The sequence below is a fragment of the Vombatus ursinus genome, unplaced genomic scaffold (assembly GCF_900497805.2).
Source record: "Vombatus ursinus unplaced genomic scaffold, bare-nosed wombat genome assembly UNPS02014768.1, whole genome shotgun sequence".
In the NCBI taxonomy this organism is placed as follows: domain Eukaryota; kingdom Metazoa; phylum Chordata; class Mammalia; order Diprotodontia; family Vombatidae; genus Vombatus; species Vombatus ursinus.
Window position 1 is genome coordinate 13,671,549 of NW_020954546.1, and position 10,231 is coordinate 13,681,779.

A 10,231-nucleotide genomic window follows, 5' to 3' on the forward strand; every position below is an offset into this window, starting at 1 on the left:
ACCCTTTCCTACTTTTGTCATGAGATCATAGATTTGGAACTGGAAAGGCCCTCAGAGGCCATCTAATTGTACCTCTTTGTTTTACAGATGAGGAAACTGAGGTCCAAAGAAGAGAAGTGACTTGTCCAAGGTCATACAGGTTCTAAGTGACAGACCCTAAGATTCCGAGGTCACTGCTTTTTCTGTGCTAACCTGCTTCCTCCAAAATCATTGACTTCCAAAAACCAGGTGTTGAATCAAGAGTTCTCGGGTTTCATCTTAGTGAAACCTACCCCTGCCAACCTAGATCATGACTCCTCTGTCCCTTGGAAGAATAGGTTTTGGAAATCTGCTGTGACTCAGAACAATCTATCATTTTATGGCCAGCTCAGAGGAGCTCTCTGGACTATGTGGCTGGTCCTTGGATGACAGAAGGACTGTCAGAACTTGTGTTCTGCTGGTTTCACCTTCAAGAAGCCACAGTGACCTCTGTAGCACAACCAGGACTGTAGCAATAGGTCTCAAGGTACGAGTGGGCATGTCCACTTATACAGGTGCTTGTGGGTAGGGCCAGAGACAGGGATTGGACCTGTGAGCTTATGAGCATAGGAAAGTCCTAGGTGAGGAAATTCCCTCTACCAATGGTCAGCACCATCCCTGCAACAAGGCATAGATAGCATTGGTCTCTGATACTGCTGCCTAAACCAGATCAAAATGTCATTGCAAAATATTTAGCAAAACAAATAAAAATATAGTAGGGCATAGATAATATTAATATTAATATGTGATTTTCTAAGCTAATATCCAGCCACATAGATCCTCATGTAGTTTAGTGGCTCCCATTTCTATTTGAGTTTGACACCACATGTGAGTTTGACCTGAGGGTAAATGACTTGCCCAAAGTCACACTGCCATTATATGTCAGAGGCAAGACTTGACCCCGGATCTTTCTTGACCCCAGATCTTTCTTGACCCCAGAGAGCCCATGCCAGCTCTCTATCTACTCTGCCACTGGCTGCATGTAGGTGTTCATGAACACAGGAAGGATCTTTGAGTTGTCATTGTGTGAAACTCCCAGTATGTGAACTGCCTCCACCAATACAAATAGCCACTGGTCTTCAACTCAGTAGATAAGCTTTAGGGAATTTTATAAGAGTCGGAGAGATTAAGTGACTTGCCCTCCACAACCAGAACTTGTCAGAGGCAAGATTTGAACCCGATTTTTTCTGACCGTAAACCACTCTATGTACTATATTACATAGGTCTCTCTCTCTCTCTCTCCCCCTCTTCATAGATAAATATAGATATAGATGGATATATAGATATATTGTCAGAATTAGGGTTAAGGTTAGAGTCATACACATATATACATATATATGCAGACATATACACACATATATACATATGTATACATATACACATGTGTATACACATATACGTATACGTGTATGTATAGATATACACATACAGTAGATATATACATGGTATACTATATATGGTATGCTACATGCCAGGTTCTGTGCTAAATGCTGGGGATACAAAGGAAGCCGAAAAACACAGGGCCTGCCCTCAAGGAGCTCAAATTCACCGGGGGAAACCGCTTGGAAACAACCGTGTAAGCGTCCATTTCCGCCCTCCCGGGTGGTTTTCAGGCTGCTTCGCGACCTGGGAACCATGAGAATGCTTCATGCAAACAGCTGGACTGCCCCTCCCTCCCCTCCGCTCGGCTCCTTCCCCTTTTGTTTCAGGCGGGAGCAGCCGCTGCAGCCGCAGCCGGCCGAGGGTCTGGCCAGAGCCTGCAGAGCCCCACCGGCCTGGGCTGGGCCGGGCAGGGCCGGGCAGGGCAGCCTCCCTGCGCCCGCCCGCGCGCCCGCCGCACGGCACATCCAGAGGCTTGGGGCTGCCAGCCGCCCCTGGACCGGGTGGGGAGGAGGGGCCGGGGCGGGGGCGGGACCCTCTGCTGCCCGCCCAGCCTCCTGCCCAGTCGCCAGCCTCTGCCCGCCCGCCTCTGGCTGCCTCCCACCCTAGCCATCTCCCAGGGCAGCACAGCGCAGCGCAACGCACCGCAGCGCTGACTCCGGGGCTGGCCAGCCTGCTCTCAGTGCTGGGGCTGCCGCGGCAGCATCCTTCTGCTCCTCCTCCTCCTCCTCTTCCTCCTCCTCCTCCTCCTCCTCCTCCTCCTCCTTCTCCTCTGCCTCCTCCTCCTCTTCCTCCTTGTCCTCTTCCTCCTCCTCCTCCCCTCCAGAACCCCAGGGAGGGAGGGGCAGGGAGGCGGGGAGGCCAGCGCTTGGCGAGGCCGGGCCGGTCAGGCGGGCAGGCAGGCAAGGAGGGAGGACAGCGCCCAGCCTCGGCCCCAGCCCCAGCCCCAGCCCCCGCCCCAGCCCTGGCCGCCTTGCCATCTGGATGCAGAGCACCAACGTAGGCAGGAAGAAGGTAGGCAGGCAGCGGGGCCGGGGGCAGGATTGGGGCCGGGGCTGCCCGCAGCGTGGAAACCCCGGCCCCTGCTGGCAACAAAGGAGGGGATGGGGGGGAGGGATGGCCCGGGAGAAACGCCGGTGGGGCTCAGAAGGGGGCCGGCGGAGGCTCAACATTTTGGTAGCGGGTGGGGGAAAAAGCATTGTCCTTGAGCTGGATCTGTATGCGTGTTAGGGGGCTGGGGGGGGGGTGACCACGAAGGAAAAAGACCACGGGGACTGACCTGGGTGGGTGTGTGCAGGAGCCATGCGAGGATGCCAAATGCCCCCTTTGCTTCTGCCAGGGGCTGGGAGCCTGCCCACGCCGAGGACAGCTCTTTGTTAAATGGGTCTGTGGGGTTTGCAGCCAATGCCGCTTCCCCTTTCTCCCATACTAACTCTGGAGCAGGATGAGGGTGGCTGATGCCCTCAGAGCAGGGAGCCTGGGCACAGAGACATTTCAGCATCCTTTCCTGGGGACCAGGGAGGGAGGGAGAGTCTGGGGTCAGATTGAGTGCTCCAGCTTACAGAGAGAGACTTTTCCACCCTTGTTCAACGTGGCCCGAATGGGGCTGGTTGGCCCCTTCTTCCTGCCCCCTCCCCCCTCCCAGATGTCTGCAGCTCTGGCAGGGTGGATGGTCTCTGTGGGCTCCAGGATACCATGAGACAGCAGAATTTACTACCCTCGAAGGGGGTGGGGGCCTGGATCCTGGGGAAGAGATGCTTGTCAACAGCAGGCTGGTCAGGCAGGAGTGGTGACAGGGCCTTGGAGCCCTGAGTTCCTCCCTGGTGCTGGGTGGGTGCACAGAAGGAGTCCTGAGCACACTTGTGGGAGGGAGGATTCACTGGCGAATCTTTCCAACCAGGCCCAGGGTGTTTTGGGTCTCCCAGAAAGGACGGTGAGCCAGTGAGAAAAAAAGCTGGTTGGCAATGTGAACCGTAATTCTATACCATAGATTCCTCCCTCTGAGTCCCCTTGTGCCTCAGTTTCCCCCCAATGCTAAATGTGAGTCAATGAAAAATATTGCCACCTACCTTATGGGTCACATTATGGTGGACAGGGGTGATAGAAACTAGAAATCTCTCTTTTTTTTTTCCCTTCACATTGGTCTCTTTATCAATGATCCTTGTAGGGATCAGCCTTGGATGTAGAATGACTGTCACTGAACCACCTAACCCAGACTCCTGTGAAGTATTAGGAGATGATGCTTTGACTAGGCTTTCCAGGTGAGAAATCTCAGCTGCACAGGAAGGAAAGAATGAAGGTGGAGGGAAGTCTGGGGGGCACTCCTCTGGAACCTAGAACCCACTAGCATTTCTGTATAACCCCATCCCCCTCCCACTGTCCTCTCTCTATGAGGCAGGCTCATAGGCAAAGCTGGGAAAAGAATTATTAATCTTTCTCCTGCTCTTAAACTCGAATAGAGAAAGGGAAGCAGTTGTGGTACCGTGGGAGTCAGAGGACCTGAGTCCAAAATCTGCCTCTGCTCCTTGTTACCAGTGTGAATTTGGGTAAGTCACTTAACCTCAGTGACTTCATCTGTAAAATGGAGAGATTGAACTAGATGGTCTCAGAGCTTCCTTGCAAGGCTAGCTCTGTGATGCTAAAAGCAGAGCAATATTGGGGCTGGAGGAGGGACCAGGAATCAGTCCATACCTTCTGACTCCAAACTCCACATGTTTACTGTGTGCCCATCCTGACTTCTCCACTGGACTGTGAGCTCCTGGAGGATAGTGCATTTGCATGCTACGCAATGTGTGACTGTGGGCAAGTCACTTAATGTCCTCTTGTCTGTAAAAGGAGGGGTTGCTCTAGATGGCCCCAGGAGTTCTGAACAGCTCTGGAGCTATGAGCTTAAGTCATGGCACCTTGCTGGGCCTCAGTTGCTTTCTCTGTAAAATGGAGGGGTTGGACTAGATGTCTTCCCATTCATGAGCCTTTCCTCTCTCCTCTGGAAGGCTGGCTGGCCTGAACCAGGGTGGGGCAATGAGGACCTCTGGGGGGCTGAGTAGAGGAAGTGAAGGTGCTCCGGGACAAAGAGAAGCTGGACTCTTTCTAGTTTGGAATTTTGGCTGGTGAGCCTTTGGCCTCCTGCCCAGCGCTTCTTGGGTAACATTCACCCATTGTGCTTCTGCCCCCAGGAATGGGAATTTGCTGCTTTGTTCATTCAACAAGCCTCTATTGACTGTTGTGTGCCCAGCTCGGCTGGAGGTGGCACAGAATTCTGATGGCGGGCAGTGCTCCCTGCACACGGCCACCAGCTGACTTTTTCCTAAAATACCACTCTGGCCATGCCACTCTCCTGTTCAGTAGATCCCTGTACCCCCGAGGGTAAAGTTTAAAGTCCTCAGCCTGGCATTCAAGGCTTTACAGTCTGGCTGTACCATACCTTTCCAGCCTGATCCAATGGTCCCCAACATGGAGTGTGGCACACTGGGAAGAACTCTCACCCAGCAGTCAGAGAACCTGGGTTTGGGTCCAGGCTCTGCCTCTTGCTACCTGCGTAACAATGAAGTCACCTTTTTAGCTTCTCTGAGCCTTAGTTTCTTCATCTGTAAAATGAAGGATTTGGAATAGGTGACCTCTAAGGTCCCTTCCAATTCTAAGTCTAAATCTTATGATTTTCATTGCCTCAAATATGCTGTTCTTGTAACCAGTGTAGAGCCTTTGGACAAGCACTTAGAATGCTTTCCACCTGCGCTCTCTCTCTCTCTCTCTCTCTCTCATTTCCTTCTCTTTCTTTTTGTCTCTCTCTTCCTTTTCTCCCTCTCTTTCTCTCTCTGCCTCTCTGTCTCTCTCCCTCCTTCCTCTCTCTGTTTCTCACTTCTTTCTCTCTCCCTCTCTGTCTCTCCCTTCCTTTTCTCTTCTCTCTCTCTCTCTCTCTCTCTCTCTCTCTCTTCCTTCTCTCTTTCTCTCTCTCTCTCTCCTTTCCTTCTCTCTCTGCCTCTCTATTCTCTCAGTTTCTCATTTTCTTTTCTCTGTCTCTAGCTCTCTCTGTTTCTCATTTCCTTCTCTCTTTCTCTCTCTCTCACTCTGTCTCTCTTCCTCTCTCTGTCTCTCTGACCTACACATTCTTCAAGGCCAAGCCAAATGTCAGCTCCTCCATGCTGTCTTCCCTGACTGCCCCAGGCCAATGACATCTCTCCCGTCTCTGAATTCCTATGGAACTTCCTGTCTGTATAGAGGAAAAAAAAGATTTAGAGAAAAGAGTCCTTAGCTCAAATCTTAGCTCTGCTGCTTACTACCTATGTGACCTTGGACAAAATACTTTCTTCTGGTCCTCAGTTTCCTCACCTGTAAATTGAAGGAGCTGTACTAGCCGATCTCTGAGTCTCCTTCCAGCTTTCAAATCTATGATTTTCTGTTGGGATAAAATATTTCGATTGAGTATTTGTTGGATATTTGTCAAATTCTGTCTTAAAATTCTTTTAAAATTATGCCACATGTGGTACCTTGGTGACCCCAGCTCTGCATTCAGGCCTGATCCCCTAAACAGATCATTGATTTAAAAAGCAAAAAACTTAAAAAAAACCCAACCTGATCGTAACTAGATTATACATTCCCTGAGAGTAGAAAAAAGCAGAAAAGTGGGTTTGCTAAAATCGTGTTGAAGAGAAGAGTAAATTCATTCTTAAGATCATAGATTCTGAGTCGGAAAGCTGTTTAGTCCAACCCCCTCTCACTTTACAGACAGGGAAACTGAGGCCCAGAAAGGTTACGTGACATAGGACCATTGATCTGGATCTGGGAGGGACCCCAGAGACCATCGACTCCCTCATTTTACAGATGGAGAAAGGCAGCTAAGTGACTTGTCCAAGGTCACATAGGCGGCATCAAAGGTGAAATTTGAACTCGGCTTCTCTGACTTCAGAGACTGCCTGCCCCGAGGTCCTGAGGTGGGGCAGTCATGCACTGGAAGTGAGGGATGCCAGGCAGACAGATACATGGCCCACATTCTCTGTCGGTTCCCTGTGCCATGTCAAGAGAGGAGGGCCCAGTACCCTGGGTAGACTCCCACAAGGGAATTATGGGAGGATGTGGAGTCAGGGAGTGTGAGAAGTTGTGGGTGAGAAGTAGTTTGCTCCCACATCAGTGAGATCACAGACCCACCAAAATAGGGCTGGTTCCTCCTCTGAGGAAAGGGATGGAACTTCAGAACGTTTCTTCTTGGAGGGCTCTCTTGTCCCCATTCAGGTTCTCAGCCATGCTCTAGGTAAAAAAGATAAAAGGTAACATTTAAGTATTGTTTGAATTTAAGGTTTGCATTTAAATTACTTAAATTTAAATTTAAATTGGTACCCTCACAACTCACTCAATATTTACAACAACCCTAGGAAGTAGGTGCTATTGTTATCCTTATTTTACAGATGAGGAAACTGAGGCAGGTAGAGGTTATGTGGCTTGTCCAGGGTCACACAGCTAGTACATATCTGAGCCAGAATTTGAACTCAAGTCTTCCTAACTCAAATCTGGGCAGTCTATCCTTCAGGTTATCCAGTTGCCTAATAGGTAAAGTAACAGGATAAGTAGACCTGTCCCCCCCAACCTGACCCCCCGACTTTCCCTGGAAATTGACAGTGTTATGATCCTAGGCATGGGAGTCAGGGCAGGGAGGGAACAAGGAAAAGACCCCTTAGGGTGGGATTTGTGGAGGTAGATCATGATCTGGGTGTCAAAGGAAGGAAAAGATGAGGTTTCAGCATAGAGGGGGTAGGGTGAGCCTTCTACACAGGGGAAATAGCATGAGCAAAGACTCGGAGGTAGGAAGAAGCAAAGGTATCATCAGCAGGAGATGATAAGGAGAACTATTTGTCCTGAATATGTTCAGTTGTTTTTCAATCATGTCTGGCTCTTCATGACCCCATTTGGGGTTTTCTTGGTAGGGATACTGGAATGGTTTGCCATTTCCTCCACCTTTACAGATGAGGAAACTGAGGCAAACAGGGTGAAGTGACTTGCCCAGGGTCATACAGCCAGTAAGTGTCTGAGGCCAGATTTGAACTCAGGGACATGAGTCTTCTTGACTCCAGGCCTGGTGCTCTGTGCACTATGGCGCCACCTAGCTGCACCAAACATAGACAGAGACCCATAACTGAGGACTGGGGATGACGTTGGCCAGCTCAATGTTAAGTCCATGCCTTTAATCCCCAGCACCTTGCCTGATGCTTGGTGCCGGACATAGGAGATGCTTCATCAGTACTTGTTGGTTGATCGATAAAGTTGGTGAAATTAAGGTAGCCATGCAGGTTAAAAAGCCGCCAAGCCTCAAACACAGAACTTTAGCAAGGAAATAGCGCTTCACCTGAGTTCCTTTGGGAGCATCAGTGTCTTCAGGAAGCATTGTACAGATGTTATTTCCATTTTGACAAATATCCCATCTAACCTGCTGCCTGATAGGCCCCAGGCCACTCCCTCCTAATGCATGGGGGCTCAGGAATGCTGCGCCTGCCTCTTTGTTGGTCCTCCTGCCTCCAGACTGAGAGGAGCAGAGCTGCAGAATTGTGAGGGCCCTCGGGGGCCTTCATTTTACTAATGACTTACCCAGGGTCACACAGCTAGGAATTAGCGGATTCTGGATCGAGAATTAGAAGGGATCTCAGAATTCATCTGGTCCAACACTTGCAGTCCTTTTACAGGGGAGAAGAATGAAGCCCAGGGAGAGGAAGTGATTGGTGGGAGGTCTCACGGATCGTGAGCATTCCGGCAGGAATTTGAACTCAGATTCTGATTTGAGAGGCTGAATTCTTTCCAGGGCCTCCTCTGCAAACTGCCTCCTTGGGGAATCTTCCTTTCCCTGACCTTCCCCATGGGCCAGAAGAGGAAAGGGAATGATCCTGGGAAAATGGGTGTGAAAGTGCCCCCTCCGCCACGGTTCCCCCTCCCCGGGGCCCTGCTCCATCTTTCCCCTGCCGCTTTATATCCACAGGGGCAGGGGTTGTCGTTAAACTCAGGTTTTCAGAGGGTTAATGAAACGTTTTCCTTCCAGGCAGAAAGTCGTTTTTTGTTTTGTTTTGTTTTTAAATGTCCATCCCAGGTTGTTTTTATTAACAAGGCATCAATTTGGGGCCCAAACAACTTACCAGCTTCCTCTTTAACCCTGAACAATCCCCTCAGTGCCAAGCCTTCAGTCCCTGGAAATCCCATCCCACTTTCAGTTGTAGCCTGGAATAGACCACCAGTTCTCTAGCTTTCTCTCTCTCTTTATTTCCGTTCTTCTCCCCTTCCTCTTCCCTCCAGGCCTTTCTAAAAAGGGAAGACAGAATTTCAGTGTTTAAAAACAAACACAAAAAAGGGGGACGCCAGGGCCCCCGCCTTCCTGTCCATTGCTTTTGCCAGCCTGCAGCTGGAACTAGGGACAGATGAGGTCTGTGGGTCAGAGCGATGCTGCCCTGATGAGATTAAGGTCAGGGGCTCCAGCCCTGTGCCACCCAGTTAGCTCTGCTGTCTCTCACACTCAGGCTCTCTCGAAGATAACCGCAGTAGAGACAGGGAAGAGTGTCGTGTTGGGGAGGGGTGTGGAGGATGCCCTGGAACCATCCCCACCGAATCCATTCAGTAGACATTTATGGGATCCCTATACGTGTAAAGTGGGGCAGCTCAGTGGCACAGTGCCAGGCCTACCTAGAGTCAGGAAGACCTGAGTTCAAATCCAGCCTCAGACAGGGTCACAGCAATGTAACCCTGGGCAAGTCACTTCATCCTGTTTGCCTCAATTTCCTCATCTGTCAAATGAGCAGAAGAAGGAAATGGCAAACCACTCCAGCGTCTCTGACAAGAAAACCCCAAATGGGATCACAGAGAGTCAGACATGATCGAAATGATTCAACAACAGCTTTAGTTGCTAAAGTAAAGAGAGAGAATTTCTGGCTGGGATGATTCAGGAAGACTTCCTGGAGAAGGCAGGATCTGAGCTGGGCCTCAGAAGTCGGTGAAATAGAAACATAATCACATGCTCATCTGCTGCCCGTTATTGCCCCCTGCAGTGCTTCATTAGGGAAGACAGTGGTGCGTTGGGGGGGTTATGCGTCGAAGGTGCCGGAGGAGAAACTGAGGCAGCAGGGCCTCGGCTTGGGTCGTTTGAAGGGTACAGGACTGAGATCAGCCTTACTGGGGAAATGAGTCGTCCAAACGCTCCCCATTCAAATAGGCTGGCTTTAGAATCCCAGGGCTGGGGGCCACTCTGGGGCTGTGGAGACACCCCACGTGGTGTGAGGAGACTTTTAATGAAGGAGACATTGGAAACCCATTCTCTGCAGCCAAGGGCGCCCTGCCTTTTGCCGTCGGCTCGTTGGCCTTGCCCACATTCTTTCTGAACAGCCTCTTTGTACCCCATCTTGCAGTGACTCATGGGGTGGGGGATGGGGGAAGTGTTGCCTGGGCACACTGGCCTGCCTTGGCATGACCATCGCAACTTCCCCGAGAGTGGCTGAGATGCCAGTTCTTGGCATCTGGAAAGAGAAGACTTTGGGGCAGTGCACATCGGTCTCTAGTTTTTTTAATGTGACATTCCCCACTCCCACCAATATCCTGGGCCTGGTTCTCTCATGTACTTTTTTCCCTCTCCTCAAGGTCCTGATAGGAGGCAGGGCCCTGAATTCTAATTCTGCCTTTGATGCTTACTATACTAAGTGACTTTGGGAAAGCCACTTCATGTCCCTGGCCCTCAGTTTCTTCATTTGTAAAATTAGTATATTGAACTAGGGGATGACTTCTGAAGTCCCTTCTGGCTCAGGGTCTATGATTCTATCAGTTAACCTCCCTGGGCCTCAGTTTCCCCTCCTGTAAGATGAAGGGGTTG

The 10,231-nt window shown here is 50.4% G+C and overlaps 1 protein-coding gene across 4 annotated transcripts in view; it reads left to right on the plus strand.

Annotated features, from left to right (window-relative positions):
• The first annotated feature begins 2,335 nt into the window (after positions 1 to 2,335).
• Positions 2,336 to 10,231, plus strand: part of CLIP2 (CAP-Gly domain containing linker protein 2) — a 128,054-nt gene continuing 120,158 nt past the window's right edge. For 2 of the 4 annotated variants that reach the window (XM_027861795.1, XM_027861796.1), the window contains exons 1-2: positions 2,380 to 2,412; positions 3,566 to 3,659. The gene's annotated coding sequence lies outside the window, so the exon portion shown is untranslated. Of the gene's footprint in view, positions 2,413 to 3,565; positions 3,660 to 10,231 lie in introns of all 4 variants that reach the window. The other 2 variants (XM_027861794.1, XM_027861797.1) reach the window with 1 other exon arrangement.